Source organism: Humulus lupulus, chromosome 7 (genome assembly GCF_963169125.1).
Source record: "Humulus lupulus chromosome 7, drHumLupu1.1, whole genome shotgun sequence".
In the NCBI taxonomy this organism is placed as follows: Eukaryota; Viridiplantae; Streptophyta; class Magnoliopsida; order Rosales; family Cannabaceae; genus Humulus; species Humulus lupulus.
In genome coordinates this window covers 40,300,485-40,324,199 of record NC_084799.1, presented here as the reverse complement: position 1 = coordinate 40,324,199, position 23,715 = coordinate 40,300,485, and the positions used below count along the sequence as shown (strand labels likewise).

Below are 23,715 nucleotides of genomic sequence, written 5' to 3'. Positions count from 1 at the left end.
TCCATGCTCGTGGTACCAAACTTCCATTCAATCTTGCCAACTTGTATATGCCGGGTCGGATGACTGATTTGATATGATAAGGTCCTTCCCAATTTGGCCCGAGCACGCCAGCTGCTGGATCCCGTGTCGCCGAGAATACATGCCTCAGCACCAAATCTCCTACGCCGAATTCTCTATCTCGAACTCTTTTATTCTAATACCGGGTAGCTCACTGTTGGTATGTAGCATTTTTTAGCTGAGGTTTGTTCCTTCTTTCTTCAATCAGGTCCAGACTTACTTCGAGCTGGGATTGGTTCGACGCTTGGTCATAAGCGAGGGCTTGAATTGTGGGAATTTCAACCTCGATTGGCAGCATAGCCTCGCAACCATATGCCAGAGAAAATGGGGTATGTCCTGTTGAAGTACGGGTCGTGGTTCTATATACCCACAGAACTTGGGGCAATTCTTCGGGCCATTTCCCTTTAGCTCCTTCCAACTTTTTCTTTAGCGAACTCTTTAGAGTTTTATTCACAGCTTCGACCTGGCCATTCGTTTGGGGATGGGCCACATATGAGAAGCTCTTTATTATCCCATTGTTTTTACAAAAGTTGGTGAACAGGTCGCTGCCGAATTGAGTACCGTTATCGGACACAATCTTCCTTGGCATCCCATATTGGCATATGATGTTCTTTACTACGAAGTCCAGGACTTTCTTCGAGGTGATGGTCGCCAAAGGTTCGGCTTCGGTCCACTTTGTGAAGTAATCTACAACGACTAATGCGTATTTCACTCCGTCTTTGCCAGTCGGCAATGAGCCTATGAGGTCGATTCCCCAGATCGCAAATGGCCATGGGGAGGTCATCATAGTTAGCTCAGAGGGTGGAGCTCGAGGTATTGTGGCGAACCGTTGGCACTTGTCACACTTCTTGACGTAGTCAAATGAATCTGCTTTGATGGTAGACCAGAAGTCCCCTGGCGTATGATCTTCTTGGATATGTTATGCCCCTAAGTATGGTCTCCACAGAATCCTTCATGAATTTCCTCTAAGATTTTCTTAGCTTCGGGTGGAGCCACACATCGGAGTAGTGGCATGGAATATCCTCTTCTATATAGATTTCCATCTATAATGGTATACCTGGGGATCTGATACATCAGTTTTCGAGCCTTGGTCCGTTCTTCTAGGAGAATGCCGGTCTCAAGGTATTAAACTATCAAAGTCATCCAGGTTGGCTCGGAATTGATCATGCAAACATCTTCCTGCTCATGCTCGATAATACTGGGTGTCGTGAGATGTTCGATCGGCACGACATTCAGTTTTTCCACCTCAGTAGAGGTAGCAAGCCTGGCTAAGGCATCTGTGTTCGAGTTCTATTGTCGGTGGACCTGTTCTATCGCATAGAACTCGAAATGCTCCAGTGCTGCTTTTGCCTTTCCTAAATACGCAGCCATTCTCGTACCACGAGCCTGGTACTCCCCTAAAATTTGATTAACCACCAGCTGGGAGTCACTATAGCAATGTATCGCTTTGGCTTTGAGTTCCTTGGCTATACGAAGTCCTGCCAGTAGAGCCTCGTATTCGGCTTTGTTGTTCAATGCTTCGAAGTCAAATCTCAAAGCGTAGTGAAATCGACTTCATGCTGGGGTGATCAGAATTACACTAGATCCTGATCCATTTTCATTGGAAGACCTATCAACATAAAGTTTCCATAGCTCACGAGCCGGGGTTATAACTTCATCGTTGGTCACTCCAGTACACTCCACTATAAAGTCTGCCAGGGCCTGTCCTCTAATGGTCATCCTTGGATGATAAGTGATCTCGAATTGTCCGAGTTCAACGACCCCTTTTGAGCAACCGACCCGAGGCTTCTGGCTTGGACAAGACTTGTCTTAGTGGTTGATCGGTCAGTATATGGATGGGGGGCGCCTGGAAATAAGGTCGGAGCTTTCGAGATGAGTGGATTAGGCTGGGAGCTAACTTCTCCATCAAGGGGTATCTCAATTCTGCCCCCAGTAACCTTTTACTGACATAATGTATAGGCCTTTACACTTTCTGTTCTTCTCATACGAGTACTGCGCTAATGGCGTGCTCGGTCGTAGCATTTATTTTGTGCAAAACATGGTAAAAATTAATTAGAAAATAATTTTGGTTTGAAAAATTGCACGCGCATCACATGCCAGCCCGTACATGGTAAAAATTATTTGGAAAATGATAGTTTGATTTATTTTAACTATCACTAAAACTTGGGAATCAATGTACTCATAAATATTATTGAACTTATATTTTGTGGATTCTAATCCTTAATAATCTTAAAAAGATTAGAAACTCATAACTAGAATAGCAAATACCAACAAAAAATTACAAACATAAATAGGAAAATTTGGAGGATGAACCCCCAAATTTTTCCTCTAAAAACTCATAGGAAAAATGACCAAAAAGAAGAAAAAGATTAACAGAATTGAGAGGTCTTGAAAGTGTACAACTTGTGATATGGTAACCTCTCCCCAAATGAGCACTTAATTCCCTTATTTATAACAAAAAAAAGGTATTAAAATAATCAATTTAAATTAATTGAATTAATTATAATATGGAAAATAGGGGTAAATTGTAGGGTGTAATGATGATTTTTAGGTAAAATGTGTGTAAACATTGGGTAAAAATTGGCATTTTGAAGACAAGGGGACAAAGTGACAATTTGTCGGCTCAAGAATTGGAGGCATGCATGGGGTGGCTGCTGGCAGGGTGGGTTCAACTGGGCATTTGGGCCTTGGGGAGCTTCGGCTGATGCATTCATCAGGTGGTGGCGTTGGGCCTGAGGAGGTAGGCGGCCCAAATGGAGGCAACTTTGGTGGCATCAACTGAAGGAAATGTTGAACGTGGGGCAGGCGTAGGGTGCATCAAGCTTCGGATGGGGGAAGGATTGGGCCAGGCGTGAAGGCTGGGGATGGGGAGATGTTGAAGTGGGCCTGGGCTGTGGAATTGGGCCTGGGGAGCTGAAGCTAATTTCCTTTGTTTTTTCACAAAAATGCCACTTTTTTCATTATTCTCCTTGCTTTTCAAGAGCCCGAAAACAACATTGTTTCCTACAAAATAATCATAAACTAAATTAAAATTTAATATTTTCACTAATAAAATATATCATATAACTTCCATGAAAATATTAATTAAAATTTAATTTACATAACATTTAATTCCAATAAAATCATAGTTTTAGCATTCAAACTAACAATACTAATTTTAAATAATTAAATTACAATATTTTACAACAAAATAACTATAAAAATACACAAAACTCTATAAAATTAAAATAAACCTAATAAAATCAAAATTACTTAAAAACTTAATAAATTACTTAAAAACTCAAGAATTAAGCAAGAATTAGCACATAAAAAGTGGTAAAATAATTCTATTTTGTAGAGTTATCACACCCCCAAATTTAAAATTTTGCTAGTCTTCGAGCGAAAGAAAAATTAAAACACACATTTTTTATTAGTGATATAAAAAATATTTTCTCAAAAATTGTACAATGAAAATAATTCTCAAAAATTAATATGAATAAAAGTTAAGCTTATGTAATTAATTAAATTGTCAATTTTGCTTCTAAAACTGAGTTTTTCAAAAATTATTTTTCAATTAAACTTGTATGAAATAAAAGTGTTCTTGTTATGAAAAATATAATTTTTGTTACAAGCAAAATTGACTCAATAATTAAAGACAAAGCTTAAAAATTATTCATATTGTTAAGAGAATTAAGCTCAAACTCAATCAGGATTTTTATCATTGAAAATGAAAAATATCACCAAATTTTTTTTAAAATTTTTGCTTTTTAATAAGACAACAATATATATACTTTTACAAAACAACACAAAAATTAATAAAGTTTTTTTTCAAACAAAACAATACAAAACACAATAAAACAATATATATATATATTTTATTTTTTCAAAACAAACTTAACATACTTCTACCCTCATATTCAACATAATGAGCAGTAAACAACCATTAAACTCACTACCCCCAAACTTAATTTAAGTATTGTCCTCAATGTGTTAAAATATAAATTAAAATTTACAAGAGGAAAGAGTTTAGAATGGTCGTACCTCATCGTGGTGCATCGTCAAGAGAGCAGGAAACACTTTAACAACAAGTATAACACACAAAAGTAAACATGAAAACAAGCACACCAAAATAAACACACAAAACACATAAACAAAAGATACCAAGAGTAAGCTCAAGCAATCAAATAACTTGGTAAATAGGATCCTCAAGGAGGATTTCATCAACTTCATCGGTTTTAGTTCTAAAAATGGTTTTAATTTTTGTCCATTAACTTTAAAAATATCACCATTTTTAGGATTTTCAATTTCAATAGCTCTATGTGGAAAAACAATACGAACAATGTAAGGACCTGACCACCTAGAGCGTAACTTTCCCGGGAATAAATGTAAACGAGAGTTGTATAAAAAGGCTTTCTGACCTGGAGAAAAATATTTTCTCAAAATATTTTTGTAATGGTAAAATTTCATGCGATCCTTATACTTTTTTGAATAGTCATATGCATCATTCCTAATTTCGTCTAGTTCATTTAGTTGAAGCTTTCGTTTCTCACCTGCCTTGTCTAAAGAAAAGTTTAACTGCTTAATTGCCCAAAAAGGCTCTATGTTCTAACTCAACAGGTAAATGGCACACCTTCCCATACACAAGACTATAGGGTGACATGCCAATGGGTGTTTTGTATGCGGTATGATACGCCCATAATGCATCAGTGAGTCTTACGGACCAATCTTTCCTAGTTGGATTCACATTTTTTTCTAAAATGTGCTTAACTTCCGTATTAGACACTTCAACTTGACCACTAGTTTGTGGGTGATATGGTGTTGAGACTTTATGCGTAATGCCATATTGTTTCATCAAATGTTCAAATGGCTTATGACAAAAGTGTGTACCGTTATCACTAATTATAGCACGTGGTGAACAAAAACGGGAAAATATATTTTCTTTCAAAAACCGAAGCACAACTTTGTGGTCATTAGTGTGGCATGCAATAGCCTCAACCCATTTAGACACATAATCAACTCCAACAAGTATATAAAGATTACCAAAAGAGTTAGGAAATGCTCCCATAAAATCAATGCCCCAAACATCAAATATGTCAATAATAAGAATAGGATTTAAAGGCATCATGTTTCTTTTAGTTAAACTACCTAACTTTTGGCAACATCCACAAGCTTTACAATAAACATATGTATCATGAAAGATAGTAGGCCAATAAAAACCACATTGTAAAACTTTAGCAGCTGTTTTCTTACCACTAAAATGTCCTCCACATGCATGATCGTGACAAAAAGATATGATTTTAGATTGGTCACAATTTGGAATGCATCTTCTAATTATTTGATCAGGGCAGTATTTAAACAAGGATCATCCCAAATAAAAAATTTCACCTTAGAATAAAATTTAGATTTATCATGCTTAGACCAATGAGATGGTATTTCTTTAGTGACCAAATAATTAACAATATCAGCATACCAAGGCAATGAAGAAACATGCATCAATTGCTCATCAGGAAAAGCTTCAGTGATAGGAGTGGAGTCATGTATACTTTCAACAACTAGTCTAGATAAATGATCAGCAACAACATTTTCAGATCCCTTTTTATCACGTATTTCTAAGTCGAATTCTTGTAAGAGCAGGATCCAACAGATCAAACGAGACTTAGAATCTTTTTTCGATAAGAGATATTTTAATGCAGCATGATTAGAATAAACAATAATTTTAGACCCTAACAAATAAGATCTAAATTTCTCCAATGCAAAAACAACAGCAAGAAATTCTTTTTCAGTTGTGGAATAATTTAATTGAGCATCATTTAAAGTTTTGCTTGCATAGTAAATTACATGAGGTATTTTTTCAAGTCTTTGTCCTAAGACAACACCTATAGCATAATCAGAAGCATCACACATTATTTCAAAATGTATTTTTCAATCAGGAGGTCGAATAATGGGTGCAGTAGTCAACAAATTTTTCAATTTTTCAAAGGCAACATGGCAATTATTATCAAAGACAAAAGTATTTTCTTTTTCAAGTAAATGGCATAAAGGTCGAGAAATTTTGCTAAAGTCTTTTATAAATCTTCTATAAAAACTGGCATGGCGAAAGAATGATCCAATTTCTTTCACAGTTTTAGGTAGGGGAAGTTTTGAAATAAGATCAACTTTAGCTTTATCAACTTCTATTCCCTCAGATGAGATTACATGACCTAAAACAATTCCTTTTTTAACCATAAAATGACATTTTTCCCAGTTAAGAACAAGGTTTTTCTCTTTGCAACAAATTAAAACAAGTGAAAGATGGTGCAGACATTCATCAAAGGAAGAACCAAACACAGAAAAATCATCAATAAATACTTCAAGAAATCTTTCAACCATGTCAGAAAAAATTGAAATCATACACCTTTGAAAAGTCGCAGGTGCATTGCATAATCCAAAAGGCATACGACGATAGGCAAAAGTTCCGAAAGGGCATGTAAATGTAGTAATTTCTTGATCTTCTGGGGTAATGGGGATATGGTTATATCCCGAATACCCATCAAGAAAGGAATAATATGCATGGCCAGCTAAACATTCAAGCATTTGATCAATAAAGGGTAATGGAAAATGGTCTTTTCTAGTAACATTATTCAGCTTTCTATAGTCTATGCACACTCTCCACCCCGTTTGTATTCTAGTAAGGATTAATTCATTTTTCTCATTTTCAACAATTGTGATCCCAGACTTCTTAGGCACAACTTGAACTGGACTAACTCATTGACTATTAGAAATAGGGTAAATGATACCTACGCCTAACAATTTTATGACCTCTTCTCTAACTACTTCTTTCATATTTGGATTTAGCCTTCTTTGACATTCCCAAGAAATTTTAGCATTCTCTTCTAGATGGATTCTATGCATACATATGGATGGGCTAATTCCTTTAATGTCTCCAATGGTCCAACCTATGGCCTCTTTATGTCTTCTAACGACATCTAACAATTTATCTTCTTGTTCTTTATCTAAAGCGGATGCTATGATAACAGGTAAGGTTTCAGACTCTCCTAGAAAAGCATATTTTAAATTTTCTGGCAAAGGTTTAAGGTCTAACTTTGGAGACTCAGAAATTGATTGAACATGATCTAAGGGCGAAAAAAGTTCAACTTCGGTTTCATTTAAGGGTATAGACTCTAGCAAAGAATTCACATCATCATTAGAATCATCAACATGCAAGTTTATACCAAAGTATTTTTCACAAAAGTCAAGTAAGTCATTTCCATCATTTTCACAAATATTATCTATCATGTTAACTTCATGCACTTCCTCACACTCAATAGATTTAGCAACATTAAATGCATTCAATTCAACAGTCATATTTCCAAAAGATAATTTCAAAACACCATTACAACAATTTATGATTACATTGGATGTAGCTAAGAATGGTCTACCTAAAATGATAGGAACTTGAGCATGCATATTTTCCACAGGTTGAGTATCAAGAACAATGAAGTCAACAGGAAAGTAAAATTTATCAACTTTTATCAAAACATCCTCTATAATGCCTCTGGGAATTTTCACAGAACGATCAGCTAATGGAAGAGTTATAGAGGTAGGTTTTAGTTCACCAAGACCAAGTTGCTTATAAACAGAATAAGGCAATAAATTCACACTAGCACCCAAATCAAGTAAAGCCTTGTTAATAAAATGATCATCAATAATGCATGAAATTGTGGGACACCCAGGATCTTTATATTTAACAAGACTCTTATATTGAATAATGGAACTAGCTTGTTAAGTTAAAAATGCCTTTTTATGAACATTAGTGTTTCTTTTAACAGTACAAAGATCCTTTAAAAATTTCGAGTAGGCAGGAATTTGTTTAATGGCATCTAAGAAAGGGATATTGATACTAACTTGTTTAAAAACTTCTAAGATGTCATTATATTGGCTACCTTTTTTAATAGGAAATAATCTTTGTGGGAATGAAGCTTTTGGAATGAAAGGATGGATTGAAGTTTCCTTGTTTGAAGAGTCATTAGAACTAGAAGGCTGACTCTTTTCTTTTTCTTTTTCGACCTCGGGTATGTAATCGGGTTTGACAATGTTCTTTCCGGACCTAAGAGTTGAAATTGATTTGACTTCTCCATTATGACTAGACTTTCCTATCTCATATTGACCTTTTGGATTAGGGATAGGTTGACTAGGGAATGTTCCTTTTTCTCTATCAGCTAAAGCAGTGGCGAGTTGTCCTACTTGTGTCTCGAGTTTGGTAATTGATTAAGACTGATTTTGTAAGATTTGTTGAGTGGATTGCATAAATTGTTGTAAAGTATCTTCTAAGGAAGGTTTCCTTTGAGGATATGGTTGATTTTGTGGGGCATGAGTTTGGTTTTGCGTGTTGTATTGGTGCCCTTGATTTATTTGAGGTTGGTTTTGTCTCCATGAAAAGTTCGGATGGTTTCTCCAATTTGGATTGTAGGTGGATGAAAATGGACTATCATTTGGTTTCCCATAAGAATGAAGAGCATTGGCCTCCTCAGAAAATGCTTCTTGGTAGGAAGGACATGATTGGGCATTATGGCAATGACTAGAACATATAGAACAAACATCTTTTCTTGGTTGTATTGGAGAATTTATAGTTTGTCTTATGGCTAAAGCTTCTACTTCTCTCGCTAATTTGTCTAAGGATGTTCTTAAGTCTAATTCATCTTTTACTTCATACCTTCCTCCTCTTTTTGGTGAATTAGTTGACCTAGACCTAGGATCAAAATAATTCCATTGTTGTGAATTGACAGACAAATCTTCAAGGGTGTCCCAAGCCTCTTGTCCTTGAATTTTTAAAAAATTTCCGGTATGCATAGATTGAATCATTTGACGATTAGAGGGAGTCAAACCATCATAAAAATATTTTACAAGTCTCCATTTTTCAAAACCATGATGAAGACATTTTAATAATAAATCTTTAAATCTTTCCCAACATTCATAAAACTCTTCATTATCTTTTTGAAAAAACTCGGAGATTTCTCTCTTTAGATTATCAGTTTTAGACATAAGAAAAAATTTCAGCAAGAATTTATTATAAAGTTGATCCCACGTAGTTATAGACCCCGTGGGAAGGGAATTTAACCAAGCTTTTGATTTGTCTTTTAATTAAAAAGGGAACAATCTTAGTTTGACTGACTCATCAGAAATTTTTTTAAATTTAAATGTTGAGCAAATTTCTAAGAAATCTTTGACATGCATGCAAGGATCCTCTCTATCTAACCCATAAAAATATGGCAACAATTGAATGATTGATGGTTTAAGCTCGAAATGGGTAGCAGAAGTGGTTGGAAGAAAAACACATGAAGGAGCATTAGATGAAATGGGTCCAAAATATTCAGACAAAGTTTTTTCAGGCACAACAATTTCATCAACAGGATTAGCAATTGGTTCCATGGTGCTCAAATTTTTACTAACACTTTCAATTTCAAACAAAGATAAACATCTTTTTACTAATTGATTTTTAGAGTTATGTTCCCAATTATGCATATAATTTTCATAAACAAGGCAACAAGGATAATCTCAAACAAGCAATTTTCTGATGTGGAAGATTAGTTAAAACCGCAACCACAGAGCATACTTAGGAATTTTAGAGATTTCACAATAATATAATTCTTATGGTTTACTTGTCCCCAGGCCTATATGATTCCACTTACTCGCGCACTACTAACAACTCCCCGAGGTTAATTAGTAGAGGCGGATTGGGAATTTTGTTCAAATTTCGTTTAAGCAAAAATTGCATATGGTGACAGGACAAGATTTAGGTTTCACTTTTTTTTTCAAGTATTTTTTTCACAATTACACTAAAATATGATAAAAGACAAAGAAAAATAAAGTAAAATAAAATAAGACTATCGAAAAATTAGGCAAGAGTAGGGAGGCATAGCATGCCATCAACCATAACAAAAATAAGGTAAAAATTAGGAGACACAAGTGCCATCAACTAAAACATAAGATAAATGACTAGGAGGCAAAATTGCCATCAACTAGCTAGGAGGAAAAATTGCCATCAACTAGTAACTTGCAATAATTAAATAAAAATAATAACAAGATAAATAAAGAAAATTACAACAAAGGTTAGGAGGCACAAGTGCCGTCAACTAACAAAGAAATACAAGGAATAAAAACTATAACAAAATTAGGAGGCACAAGTGCCATCAACTATAAAAATTAAAAAGATAGATAGGAGGCACAAGTGCCGTCAACTAAAAAAACAATAAATATAAATATATAAGTAAGATTTTTTATGGGTGGTAGAACCGTCCAAAATTTTCTTTTTTTTTTAAGTGCAAAAAATTAAAATAACTAGTAGAATAATTCACTAACCTTAAGATAAAATTCGATTATTTTCTTGCAACTCCCTGGCAACGACGCCAAAAACTTGATGAGATTTAATGTCATGAATATAAAATAAAATATTTAAAATAAAGCTATTTAAGAGAATGAAAATAACTCAATAAGGATTTTAAAATAAGTGGTAAAAAGAAAGATTATTAAGATACTAGAATCCACAAAATGTAAGTTTAATAATATTTATTAGTATATTGATTTCCAAGTTTTAGTGATAGTTACAATAAATCAAAATACCATTTTCCAAATAGATTTATAATTTTAAGCACAAATTACTTCTAAAAAGATAGGATTTTTCTTCACTTTTCAAAAAGTACAATTTCAAAGTATTTAATGTGAATCAATCTAATGAAACAACAAAAAATCAAATAACATTATTTATAAGGCAAAACATAATATTTTTGTTCTAAGCATTGAATGTGTATAATATAATGACACATTTTACACAAAGAATATTATGTTTTGCAAAGTAAAGAACAAAGTGCATATTATCTAACAATCCAAAATATGAGATATTAAAGATGAAAGACATATATGAAGAAGAAAAATCCATAAACTTTGTTGCATTACAAGGGAAATCAACGTACAACATAAATATTACCTAGTTACAAGTTGCTTCATCATGATCTTAATAATCTTATGAAATTATATTTTGTGGATTCTAATCCTTAATAATATTATTTTACTATCTTGTTTAAAATTATTATTTAGTTATATATTGTCTTTAATTTCTTTATTATTATATTTTATTTTATTTTTATTATACAAAAATCTCATCAATCTTTAGAACTAGGTTATAATTTATTAATTTTGATTTAAAATAGTTTTCTTTTCGATTTTAGACAACTCCTTTGGGTTCGATCTCGTGCTTACACGAACACTATATTCCATATACGATTCGTGCGCTTGCGAGTATAAATTTTTAAAACATACCCGTTTTGGGTCCATCACTATAGTTTTTAATATTTAAATTATTTGGAATTTAAAATTTGTTAGTTAGATATTTTTATGGATATTTAAATTTGTTTAACTGTTTTGAGATATTTTAGGGTTGTTATAACTATTAATATTTTATTTTTTTAAATGGTTAAAATATTTGCTTATAGTATTAACAACACAATATTTTTTTGAAAAACAGTTAAGATATTGATTTTAAATTTTAAAATTTGAAAAATATCACCTTTTTTTCATCCAATTAATAAAATATTTTTTTTATAAATGCGATTTAAATTAACTTTGGTTAATTGTTGATAAATCCTATTTAAATTAAAATTTTGTTCAAATTAACCTAAACCAAGTTGATTGTTAATAAATTTTATTTAAATTTGCTATTGTTAATTGTTGATAAATTTTATTTAAATTGACTTATTTTTTGTAAAAAAATTTAATTAATTCGAATTTTTCGATAAATTCTAGAAAATTAATTGTGGTATTTTTGAAAATAAAATAAATTGTGGTATTGTTGCATAAATTCATAGACTTGCTCATATAGTAACATAATTAGGTTCATCCAATTATAACATGTCTGTTTGCACTATATGTGGTATTTTTGCAATTGGGCTTAGATGCATATAGTGGTCCATATGTTTGCTAGATATATGGATTTTGCCAAATAAAATATTCATAAAATTATAGGTTTTATTTGGGCCCATTAGAAAATGTGAAATTTAAATTCCTCTCTTGTGGGTGGTTCCACTTGTGAATGTCCATTTGCTTTGCATGACTATAGTGGGCCTAATCAATTATAAAAATTAATAAAAGGAAAGTTTAAATTCCTGTATTTTGGACCTTGTATGGAAGTATGGGGGCTTTAGTAGTGGGAACGACATACTGGACCCAGCCCTCCTCCATGCAAACCCAATTGTTAAGGCCCATTTGCCTGAGTTGGACTTAATTGTATAGGTTCATTATAATAGTTAAACCTAAATATTGATTAGCAACAACTAAATTATAATTTAAATTAATTTGTTTCAATGTGACACTTTAGAATTAATAGAAAATTATAGGACATTGGTTTTAAAATTCTAATCTTATAATTTTTGGATATGCAATTCCAAGATCATTTAACAGTTTTTGGGATTTTATCACAACTTACTGCCCCGGGTACTCCGCAACAAAATGGTGTAGCGGAATGCCGTAACAGAACTTTATTGGAAATAGTTAAATGCATGCTTAGCTACTCAACTCTACTAACTTCATTCTCGTGCCTTCCAAATCAATCCCCAAAACACATTTTGAACGTTGGAATGGTCGTGAACCTAGTTTACGCCATTATAGAATCTGGGGGAGTCCCGCCCACATCCTGAGGAAAAAGGAGGGAAAGCTAGAACCGCGAGCTGAAGTTTCCATGTTAGTTGGCTATCCTAAAGGTACTCGGGGTGGAATTTTCTATAGTCATTCAGAAAAGAAAGTGTTTACTTCTATGAATGCTACTTTTCTAGAAAATGACTATGTCCAAAACTTCAAAACCGCGCAGTAAAGTAGTTTTAGAGGAGATGGTTGAAGAATTGACTCCAACCAATGTTCCATCGTCATCAATGCGAGTTGATGGTGAAATTCCCACTCTTCATGTTCAACCGACACAAGCCGATTTAAATGAAGATTGTACCACAGTTCCTGAGCAAATAGTCACGGAGCCTCTTAGTAGTGGGAGGGTTTCTAGGAACCTAGTTCGCTATGGTTTGGGTGGTGAAACCAATATAGTTTTTGGTGACACTAGTGATGATGATCTGTTGTCTTTCAAACAGGCAGTGGCTAACCTTGAAAAGGAACTATGGCTCGAAGCTATGAAACAGGAAATGGAGTCCATGTACTCAAATTCCATCTGGGATCTTGTGGAAGTACCTAGTGACTTTAACGCCATTTAATGAAAGTGGATCTACAAGAAACGAGGTGTTGATGGAAATATCGAAACATGTAAAGCTCGATTAGTGGCAAAGGGTTATACCCAAAGAGAAGGCGTGGACTATGAGGAAACTTTTAGTCTGGTAGCCATGCTTAAATCCATTCGCTTCCTCTTATCCATAGCAGCCGCTCTCGACTATGAGATCTGGCAAATGGAGGTAATGACATCTTTTCTTAATGGGAAACTTGACGAAGTCATTTATATGGATTAGCCAGAAGAATTTAAAGTAGCTGGACAAGAAACTGAAGGAAAGACTAATACATTCTGCTGCGTATAATGTAAGAGTTCTTATCATTATCTCTGTTTAAATTTAATTATAAAAACATTTTCTAGGTTGTCTTATATTAATTTGTTTAATATAAAATTTACATGAAAATAAACAAGATCCTGTATAAGTTTTCCCAACAATTAACACTTAAAATTAATTTACCGCTCTGTTCTAGATTAATTATATGATTTATTTAATGGATATAATCAAAGATGGCGTTCCTCATTTAAACATGTTTCTACTCGATATGAGATTTATGCTTGAATTCGATATATAGCGTGGGTAATATTGTTATAATGCATGACAATGTTGTTAAACACTTTTAATACATTCAAACATTTAGATAAATAAATAAAAATAAGTAAATAAATGCAAGCCAGGTGGTTTGGGTATTTCTAGAAAAATTACACCACTTGCAATAATTTACAAAATAAATAAAAATAAAACCAAGACTTCATGTAGAATATACTTCTCTATCTTTTGGGCCTTCTATTATTTTTATGCCATCTAGCCCGAATTTGAATTATAAATGACTTCAATAATTTTAAACAATCTTTTAAAAATATTGAACTTGGCTAATAAAAGCCCAATAGGTAATTTACGTCCATTTTGACTTTGGGCCACTTAATTCAAAATTTAATTAGAATTTTAAAATTCCAATTAAACATTTGGGCAAAGCCCACAAATTCAAGGAAACCAATAATCACTCTAGGGCTCGGGTAAGGAGCCAAGTGAGTTAGGGTTTGCAATTTGGGGCTTGGGTTGGTGAGGCAGCTCAAAGAGGCACCAAACCACCAACACACTAAGCAACTAGGCGAGGCTGGGCAAGCAAGGTAGCTGGAGCGACTAGCATCAGATGCACGCATGAGCGTGTATGTGATGGGTCGCGCGAGGTGTGCCAGGGGAACGACTGGGCGTGTCTTAGGGATGTGCAAGGTACGCATGGGCACGACTAAGGGTGCCTGAGGGATGTGCAAGGTGCGCTAGAGGCGCGGTGTAGGGTAGCCATGGGGCTGGTGCTACTAGACAGACACGGGTTGGGGTTGGGGTTGCCGAGAGGCTCTTGACACCATGTGGTCTCGGGGCTCAGGACTTTACACTTTTTTAATTAATCATACTATTGCATAAAATTAAATTACAAAATATCCTATGCTCCATATGGCTTACAATTTCGTAGTTCTATAAATATAAGAACAATTCCTAAACCCAAAACACCATATAATTAACGACTCTTAAGAACAAACATTCATCAAAATAAACATCTATCCATTCATCACATATTACAATAATATAACAATGTATATTATACCCACACAGAAATTAATGTATGCAGAGATTAATGATCACGCTGGTACAAATTCAAGGCAACTAGTTTACCATGTACGCAGCGAAAAGCACGAGGTGTTGGGCCCAGAGATTTCAAAAAAAATATTTAAACAAAATTTAAATAATTGGAACCATTAACATGCAAAACATTAATCATAGAGAAATAAAAAGATGTGGATTTACCAGTTGAAGAACTATCAAGAATCCTCGCTATCTTTTTGTATCTACAACGAACATCCAATCCAAAGCAGTTCTTTAAAATATTCAGACCAAGATCTTCCAAGATGTATCTATACACCTTAAGACATGCATGGGCACCTAGAGTAATGGTAGGAAAATGTTTCTTATTCACAAGATATTCTCAACACATGAGATCTTTGAATATTAGATCTGAGACAATTTTCACACTACTACAAAATTGGGCTTTCTCAACAGATTTTAACTATCGCTATTGAGCAAAACGACAATCGGCTAACTGTCGCATTTTCCTATGCCTGATAAACGAGTTTTAGGATCGTTTATGATCTAGTTTTTAGGTAGGTTTTCATGACTTTAGGGCTATTTTATTGCGGAATTATTCTCATTTGTTCATGTTTTAGATTTTCCACGCTAAGTTTGTGAAAAGAGTGGAATGAAGTGAAAGTGGAAGAAAATGGAGTTAATTTGGAGAAAATCGTGTTTTCAGGAGCAATATGTCAGAGGTGTAATACTGTCAATAGCACTACATCATTATCAAAGAGGCGCTACAACACTAGGAAGGATGTGTTAAACTCTGATTTAATCTGTCAATAGTGCCCCAGCGCTACAAAGCAAGCGCTACAACGCTATCAAGACCAGAAGATCAGCGCTACAACGCTACATCAAGGGCGCTACAGTGCTAGTGAAACAATTTTTAGGGTATTTTGGCACTGATTACAGCGCTATCAACGCGTTTTTCATATTTTTAGCCACTTTTTGAAGGGCAAAACGGTATTTTCACTTGGAAACCTTGGAAAACTATTTAAGGAACATTGTTCTGCGATTTTTGATAAGCAGTTTTAGTTTGAAAAACCCTAGATTTAGAAAAGGCTGTTATAATTAGATTTCTTTTTCATCTGAATTCTTTAGGTTATTTTCTATGAATAATTATTTGAAGTTTATTTTCATCATGTTATATATGAACTAATTTCTTTTATCTAGGGATTAATGTAGTCACTGGGATTTCTATTTATTTTTATTATGATATTCTATTGACACTTCTTCGCTATTCTAATCTATATGATGTTTGTTTAATGCTAGTAAATACTTGATCACTATTTACTTGATTTAATGGTTTTGATTCAAAATTCGAAAGATGAGAATTGAATATGCTACCATTATATAGACATAGGTTGCATATTGGACAAAAGTACCTGTATGACTTGTGTATTAATTAGGTTTCTTTGCTTAATGCCTTCTATATGTTCAAGTTTATCACAGAAATGTAGAAAACGTGCATATAGATTGAGATCTTATATCTTGAAAAAGAATAGGAATCGATTATATTAACCTGCTCTTAGAATAGGAAGAAGAGATTTAGAATTGATTAGAAAAATTAATAGAATGAACAGTTGATGAAATTAATTCCTAGGCTTTTTAGTATTGATTTTTAATTAGTTGATTTATTGTTTTGCTTACAGATATTTAAATTATGTTCATAATTTAGAGTATTCATTTTAATTTTAATTATTCATTTAAGTTTAAATTCACCAAATAGAAAGTTAAAGAACAATTAGAGGTATTTGGAAAACAATCTTCGTGGGATCGATACACTACTTATCATATATTACTTGAATCGACCACGTATACTTGCGTGCTAATTTTCACAGATCAAGTTTTTGGCGCCGTTGCTGGGGACTTAATTTCCAGTATCACAGTTAATTGTTGTTAGTTCTAATTTGGTTGTTTTATTTTATTTTATTTCTGTTTAACATTTATTTGGATCTAGGTTCTATTGTGTTTCATGAATTGTTGGTATATGCAAAGAAATAGACATAAGGAGATTATACCAATAGATTTGGAAATTGAAAAAATGTGCAGACAGAAACTAGATCCTCCATTCGGAGCTTAGAAACACAAGTTGGCCAACTTGCAAAGTTAATGCGGATCATATTCAAGGGGATTTACCTAGTTCAAATGTGGTGAATCCTAAAGAGCAATGTAATGCAATATCCTTGAGGAGTGGGACTGAGTATGGTGGACCTACAATAGAAAACAAGGGTAAGAAGATTGAGGATCAACATGTCACTAGTCCAGCACAAGAGGAGGTTACTGAAGACCTTCCAAAGATAGAAAAGCATAAATACACCGAGCCTCCACCAAAAATTCCATATCCTCAACGGCTTCGAAAGGCTAATCTTGACAAACAATTTTCTAAATTTTTGGATATCTTTCGAAAACTACACGTTAACATCCCTTTTGCAGAGGCTTTAGAACAAATGCCAAGTTATCGGAAGTTTATGAAAGAAATTTTGTCAAGAAAGAGAAAATTAAAGGATTATGAGATGGTTGCATTAACTGAAGAGTGCAGTGCAATACTTCATAAGAAACTACCTTCAAAGCTTAAAGATCCTGGTAGTTTCAATATCCCATGTTCTATAGGGGGTTTAGTAGAAACAAAGGCGTTATGTGACTTAGGGGCCAGTGTGAATTTAATGCCTCTATCAATCTTTCAGAAGTTGAATTTGGGAGAAGCTCAGCCAACTATGGTATCTTTACAGATGGCGGATAGATCGGTTAATCACCCTCTTGGAGTAATTGAGGACGTATTGGTAAAAGTGGGTAAATTTTTTTTTCTGCGGACTTTATTATTTTAGATATGAAGGAAGATGAAAATATTCCAATAATATTTGGAAGGTCATTCTTAGCGACTGGTAGGGCTTTAATTGATGTACAAAAGGGTGAGTTAAAGTTGCGAGTGCAAAAAGAGGAAGTAACATTTAAAGTTTTTGCAGCTATAGAAATTCCAACTTGTTGTAGAGTTGAAGTGGTAAACCAAGAAAGTAATAAGATGGACGCTTCTAAGAAAAGCTCCATAGTGCAAACCGGAATGAGAAAGGGGCGAAACCGATTAAAAAAGTACTTTAGTGAAAGAATTCGAATGTTATATGAGCGAGGGAAAGTTCTGATAATTTCTAATCACAAGAAATGAGGGCCAACTCATGACACTATGGCTCTCAAGGATGTGAGGGGTGGACTTGATCCAAGTTGAATATGAAAGAAAACAAGAGTCTAGCTAAATGACGTTAAAGACAGCGCTCGTAGGAGGCATACCTATGTTTATTTTTTAATTTTATTTTTTTTATGCTATTTGTTTTTGTTTTTTTATTGGACCAATGCTTTTTAGAAATTTTGTTTGATTTGTTTTTAGTTTTAATTGTGAATTTTTTCTTTGTAAATTGTAAACCGGGAAAAACATGAAAAAATTGAAGTTTAGGTGATTGTAGCGCAACATCGCTATGCATATAACGCTACGGCACTAGTTTCCAGCCGCAACAACCGCCATACTGATGTGGCAGTTCAGGTAAGTCTCTTTTCTCATTCTTTATGCAATTTAACATTGGGAACAATGTTAGGTTTTAAGTTTGGGGGAGAGATTTATTTTCAGTGTTATATTATTTGAGTCATGTTTTAGAGTGTAAATTAAGTTGATAATAATTTCCATTTTAATATGATTGACTTATATGTTGTATAAGTCAAGGGAAAAGTTGATGTGCTTCTGAAACAATTTGTGTGCTTGGTTAGATTACTTTGTTTTTTCACTGTGATCTATTGATATTAGAGATCTATTGTTCATAAATTGCAAATGTTATAATTGAGTTATTTTATGCATGTCGAATTTAAATTGTGGATTGAAAAGATTGAAATAAATTTTAGTACATGTTTGCTTACTGTTTGAGATGAAATTTGAAACAATGCACATTTAGGAAAAGGATATAGGCAATTGTTTTTGGACTGGTTGTGCCTTTCAAGCTAACCCTATTAAATTTTATCCTTAGTCAACCATTTTGAGCCATACAACTGTTTTCTTGTTAACACATTCCTTTGAGCTTAGCTGTGAATTAGATTACCATTTACTCTTTTTGACCCATACCATCAGCATGAAAACTATTATATGAGGGGAGTGAATGTGTAATGGGATGTATGTATTATGTGTTATTCAGAAAATTCCTTGTGATTGAGAAAAGTTAAAGAAAGAAAAGAAAAAGAAAGTGCAAAATGATTACATTCCCAAACAATTATCTATTGAAAAATCAAAGTTTGGGGGAGTGTAATATTAGAAAGAAAAAAAAAGTGAGTTGGTTTGTAAAAATTTCTCATTTATTGCACAGGAAAAAGGGGTAACAAGGGATGAGTGGTTTAAAATTTGTTGGGAAAGTTTGTTTAGTTGGAATGCTTATGGTATGATTAAGCCTAAAAATGTTTCTTTATCTACCTGTACCTATGCCTTCTATTACAACCCTTATAAACTCCTATTGATTCTTATTTGTGCATTTGTTTATATTAATGGAGAATATTAAGTAATGCAGGCATATGGAAATAACTGGTTATGTGGTTAGTTGGTGAGAATTTGATATCTATAAAGTGGTTCAGTTATTTTATTTGCGAGTTATGAGTAAGTGAGCTTTGACGTTGATAGATTGTAGTGAAAGGGTGAAGTATTTTGACTAAAAATCTAGATTAATATTTTAAATAGCATGATTGTTTTTTATGAGAATTATATATGCATAGCAATCTTGAGTGTTGGAATTGGTTGGTTATGTCAACTTGGTTTGTTTAGGTTAAAGTCTAGTTAGATTCTTTACTCGAGGGCGAGTAAAGGTTTAGTTTGGGGGAGTTTGATAAACGAGTTTTAGGCTCGTTTAGGATCTAGTTTTTAGGTAGGTTTTCATGAGTTTAGGGCTATTTTATTTCGGAATTATGCTCGTTTGTTCATGTTTCAGGTTTTCCATGCTAAGTTGGTGAAAATAGTGGAATGAAGTAAAAGTGGAAGAAAATGGAGTTAATTTGGAGAAAATCGTGTTTTTTAGGAGCAATATGTCAGAGGTGTGATACTGTCAATAGCGCTACAACGCTAGCGAAGAGGCGCTACAATGCTAGGAAGGATGTGTTAAACTCTGACTAAATCTGTCAATAGCGCCCCAGTGCTACAAAGCAAGCGCTATAGCGCTATCAAGACCAAAAGAGTAGCGCTACAACACTACATCAAGGGCGCTACAGTGCTAGTGAAACAATTTTTAGGGTATTTTGGCACTGATTACAGCGCTCAAGACATAGCGCCACATCCCTATCAACGCCTTTTTCAGATTTTTAGCCATTTTTTGAAGGGAAAAATAGTCTTTTCACTTGGGAACCTTGGAAAAATATTTAAGGAACATTATTCTACGATTTTTGATAAGCAGTTTTAGTTTGAAAAACCCTAGATTTAGAAAAGGCTGCTGTAATTAGATTTCTTTTTCATCTGAATTCTTAGGTTATTTTCTATGAATAATTATTTGAAGTTTATTTCATCATGTTATCTATGAACTAATTTCTTTTATCTAGGGGTTAATGTAGTAGCTGAGATTTCTATTTAATTTTATTATGATATTCTATTGATACTTATTCGCTATTCTAATCTATACGATGTTTGTTTAATGCTGGTAAATACTTGATCACTATTTACTTGATTTAATGGTTTGATTCAAAATTTGAAAGATGAGAATTGAATATGCTACCATTATATAGACATAGGTTGCATATTGGACGAAAGTACATGTATGACTTGTTTAGTAATTAGGTTTCTTTGCTTAATGTCTTCTATATGTTCAAGTTTATCACAGAAATGTAGAAAACCTGCATATAGACTGAGATCTTATAACTTGAAAAAGAATAGGAATCGATTATATTTGCCTGCTATTAGAATACGAAGAAGAGATTTCGAATTGATTAGTAAAATTAATAGAATGAACAGTTGATGAAATTAACTCCTAGGCTTTTTAGTATTGATTTTTAATTAGTTGATTCATTGTTTTGCTTATAGTTATTTAAATTATGCCATAATTTAGAGGATTCATTTTAATTTTAATTATTCATTTAAGTTTAAATTCACCAAATAGAAAGTTAAAGAACAATTAGTGGTATTTGGGAAACAGTCTTCGTGGGATCGATACTCTACTTATCATATATTACTTGAATCGACCACGTATATGTGCGTGCTAATTTTCACATACCAATGTCGACGTTGAGGTAGGTACGCTGACAGTTAAAAATTGTCGTTGTTGCGGCAACGCTAATAGTTAAAATCTATCGATGTTGCTAGCCACGCCGACAGTTAAAAACTGTTGCTGTTGCTGGCTACACTAACAGTTAAAAGCAGTCATCGTTGCTTTCTATAACGACAATTAAAAACTATTGCTAAAAAATATTTCAAAAACAAAAAAAAATGCTTAAAAATGCTGTCACTCGTGATATATATATTTTAAAAATTACATAAATATTGAAGCAAATGAGAGTACCAATACATAACATTCAAACCATAATATAAATTTCAAACCAAAAATTCATTCAATATCATAACTCTCAAAATACATCTTTATTAATTTTCCAAAATCAAACTCACATATACAAACCATTCGCATATTTACACAATAAATTATCCAAAAATAACAAATAAACATCAAAATGAATAAGGAAATATCATAACAACGCATATATAACTTCCACCTTCAACCCGAATACGCCTTACAATCTTGTTGCTTGAATCCGAGAGTCAGATTTGTAACTTTCAGATTGAGACCTCATTTACTCTTAAAAGATATTGTGGACAGAATTGAGCAGTCCACGGAAGAAGAATCTGATCAACCCATAAATTTGAGCATAATCAATATGGCTATACCCCATCAAGAATGAAAAGTTTACAAAGTGATACAAAGTTAATTGTCAATAATCAGTAGTACACTTTGGTTTCCCTATCAAAGCCAATTACATTAATTGAATAAACAAGGATACATCAAACATATAGACAATCCACAAAAAGGACCAAAACAAGACATAACTATAACCGAGATCATATTCATACTAACAAGTGAATAATTTCCATTATACCAGATGTTGACGGTGAGAACTCGTCAACTAAGTTAAGTCGGAAAAATCACAGAGCTAAGATTATGCAAAGAAAAACTCTTAGAATCTAAGTATCAACTCTAAGAACAATTGTAACAGAACAATGGTGAAATCAATTTTTATTCACTAAGATGCACTTGCTACAGTAAATTTTCCAACCCCTTTCCAAATGGAAGTGGAGTTTATTTTATAGTGGGCTCTAATGGCCCCTGATACACTGTGGTCCATGGGACCAATCTGTGCACAAGTACACTATCAGGAGGGTGGTATCAAATGTAGTGGTGTCGGCTCTGGTACACAGTCAGAGTTCATGGGAGCACCTCAGCTTTTGTACCCGTTCATGACTCCACCACTCGCCTTGTACGGGTGTCAGAGACGTGGTGGTGGTGTAGTAACTCCTCGTACTATTCCCAACCACCACTATTTGTCGGGTACAGGTGTCAGGCATGTCCAATGATCCTTGCAGGCATGTACGTACCTTTTTAGAGGTACCTTGTTCGTATTCTTTTTGTCTGTTGTGGGCCACCTCGAACACTGGCATCATGCACGTGGGGCCTTGGGACGAGACTCATCGAGGCGAGGTCGCCATATACACGTAGCTCTTTGGGAGAGGCCCTCACGAGATGCTGAGAGGATAGCACGGCCTCGCGCCTAGGCACGGGCGAGGGCCTCGCATGGCCTCGCGTGGCCTCGGGTGACTGACGTGCAGACACGGCCTCGCAGCTGGGCACGGACGAGGGCCTCTCATGGCCTCGCGTGGCCTCGGGTGACTGACGCACGGACATGGCCTCGCAGCTGGGCACGGGCGAGGCCTCGCATGGCCTCACGTGGCCTCGGGTGGCTGATGCGTGGACACGGCCTCGCGGGCCATATGGGCGCCCCGCGAGACGCTGAGTAGGTGACGAGGGCCTCGCGCCTGGGCACGGACGAGGGCCTCGCATGGCCTCGCGTGACTGACACGCGGACACGGCCTCGCGGCTGGGCACGGGCGAGGGCCTCACATGGCCTCGGGTGGCTGATGCGCGGACACGGCCTCGCGAGCCATATGGGCACCCCGCAAGACGCTGAGTAGGTGACGACGACGGCCTCGCGCCTGGGCACGGGTGAGGGCCTCGCATGGCCGAGGCTATATGAGGATCGGGTGGCTCGGATCACCTAAGGCTATATGAGGATAGACCCCCATATTTTCCCTTGGTGGATTTTGAGCATCCACACCAGATACTTAAACAGTCAAGCCAATAAAAGCATGAAAAACCTTGATATTACATAGCACAAAGGATCTCCCTGAAGAGACATGGTAATGTCTTAAACAAATTAAATCAGTTAACTATATAATCAAATCACGTAAACAAAAGTAAATCAGAAAAGGAGTGGCAATTTAAAAAATCTTAGATAAATAAACAGCACATAAACACAATAATATATATTCTATAAATATTAATTAGCTAATAGACTTATATACACACATAGAGAATAATTCAACTAAAAAAGACTCATAACTATTAAAGAAACTAAACTTGTCATCACATACTACCAATACTACGACAATACATAATCTATAAGCAAAATTTCTCAAAATATGCATACCAAGTAGAGATATTTCAACTAAAAAGACTCATAAATATTAAAATAAAATAATACTATGAAAATTGTTGTAATAATAGTCTAGACAACAATTACAAATAAGAACCCTTAA

At 34.4% G+C, this 23,715-nt stretch overlaps 1 non-coding gene across 1 annotated transcript; it reads left to right on the top strand.

The window, feature by feature from the left end:
* Positions 1-8,935: 8,935 nt before the first annotated feature.
* Positions 8,936-9,042, top strand: LOC133793181 (small nucleolar RNA R71). The gene has a single exon (XR_009874638.1). It is a non-coding gene; the product is annotated as a small nucleolar RNA R71 (small nucleolar RNA).
* The last annotated feature ends 14,673 nt before the right edge of the window (positions 9,043-23,715 follow it).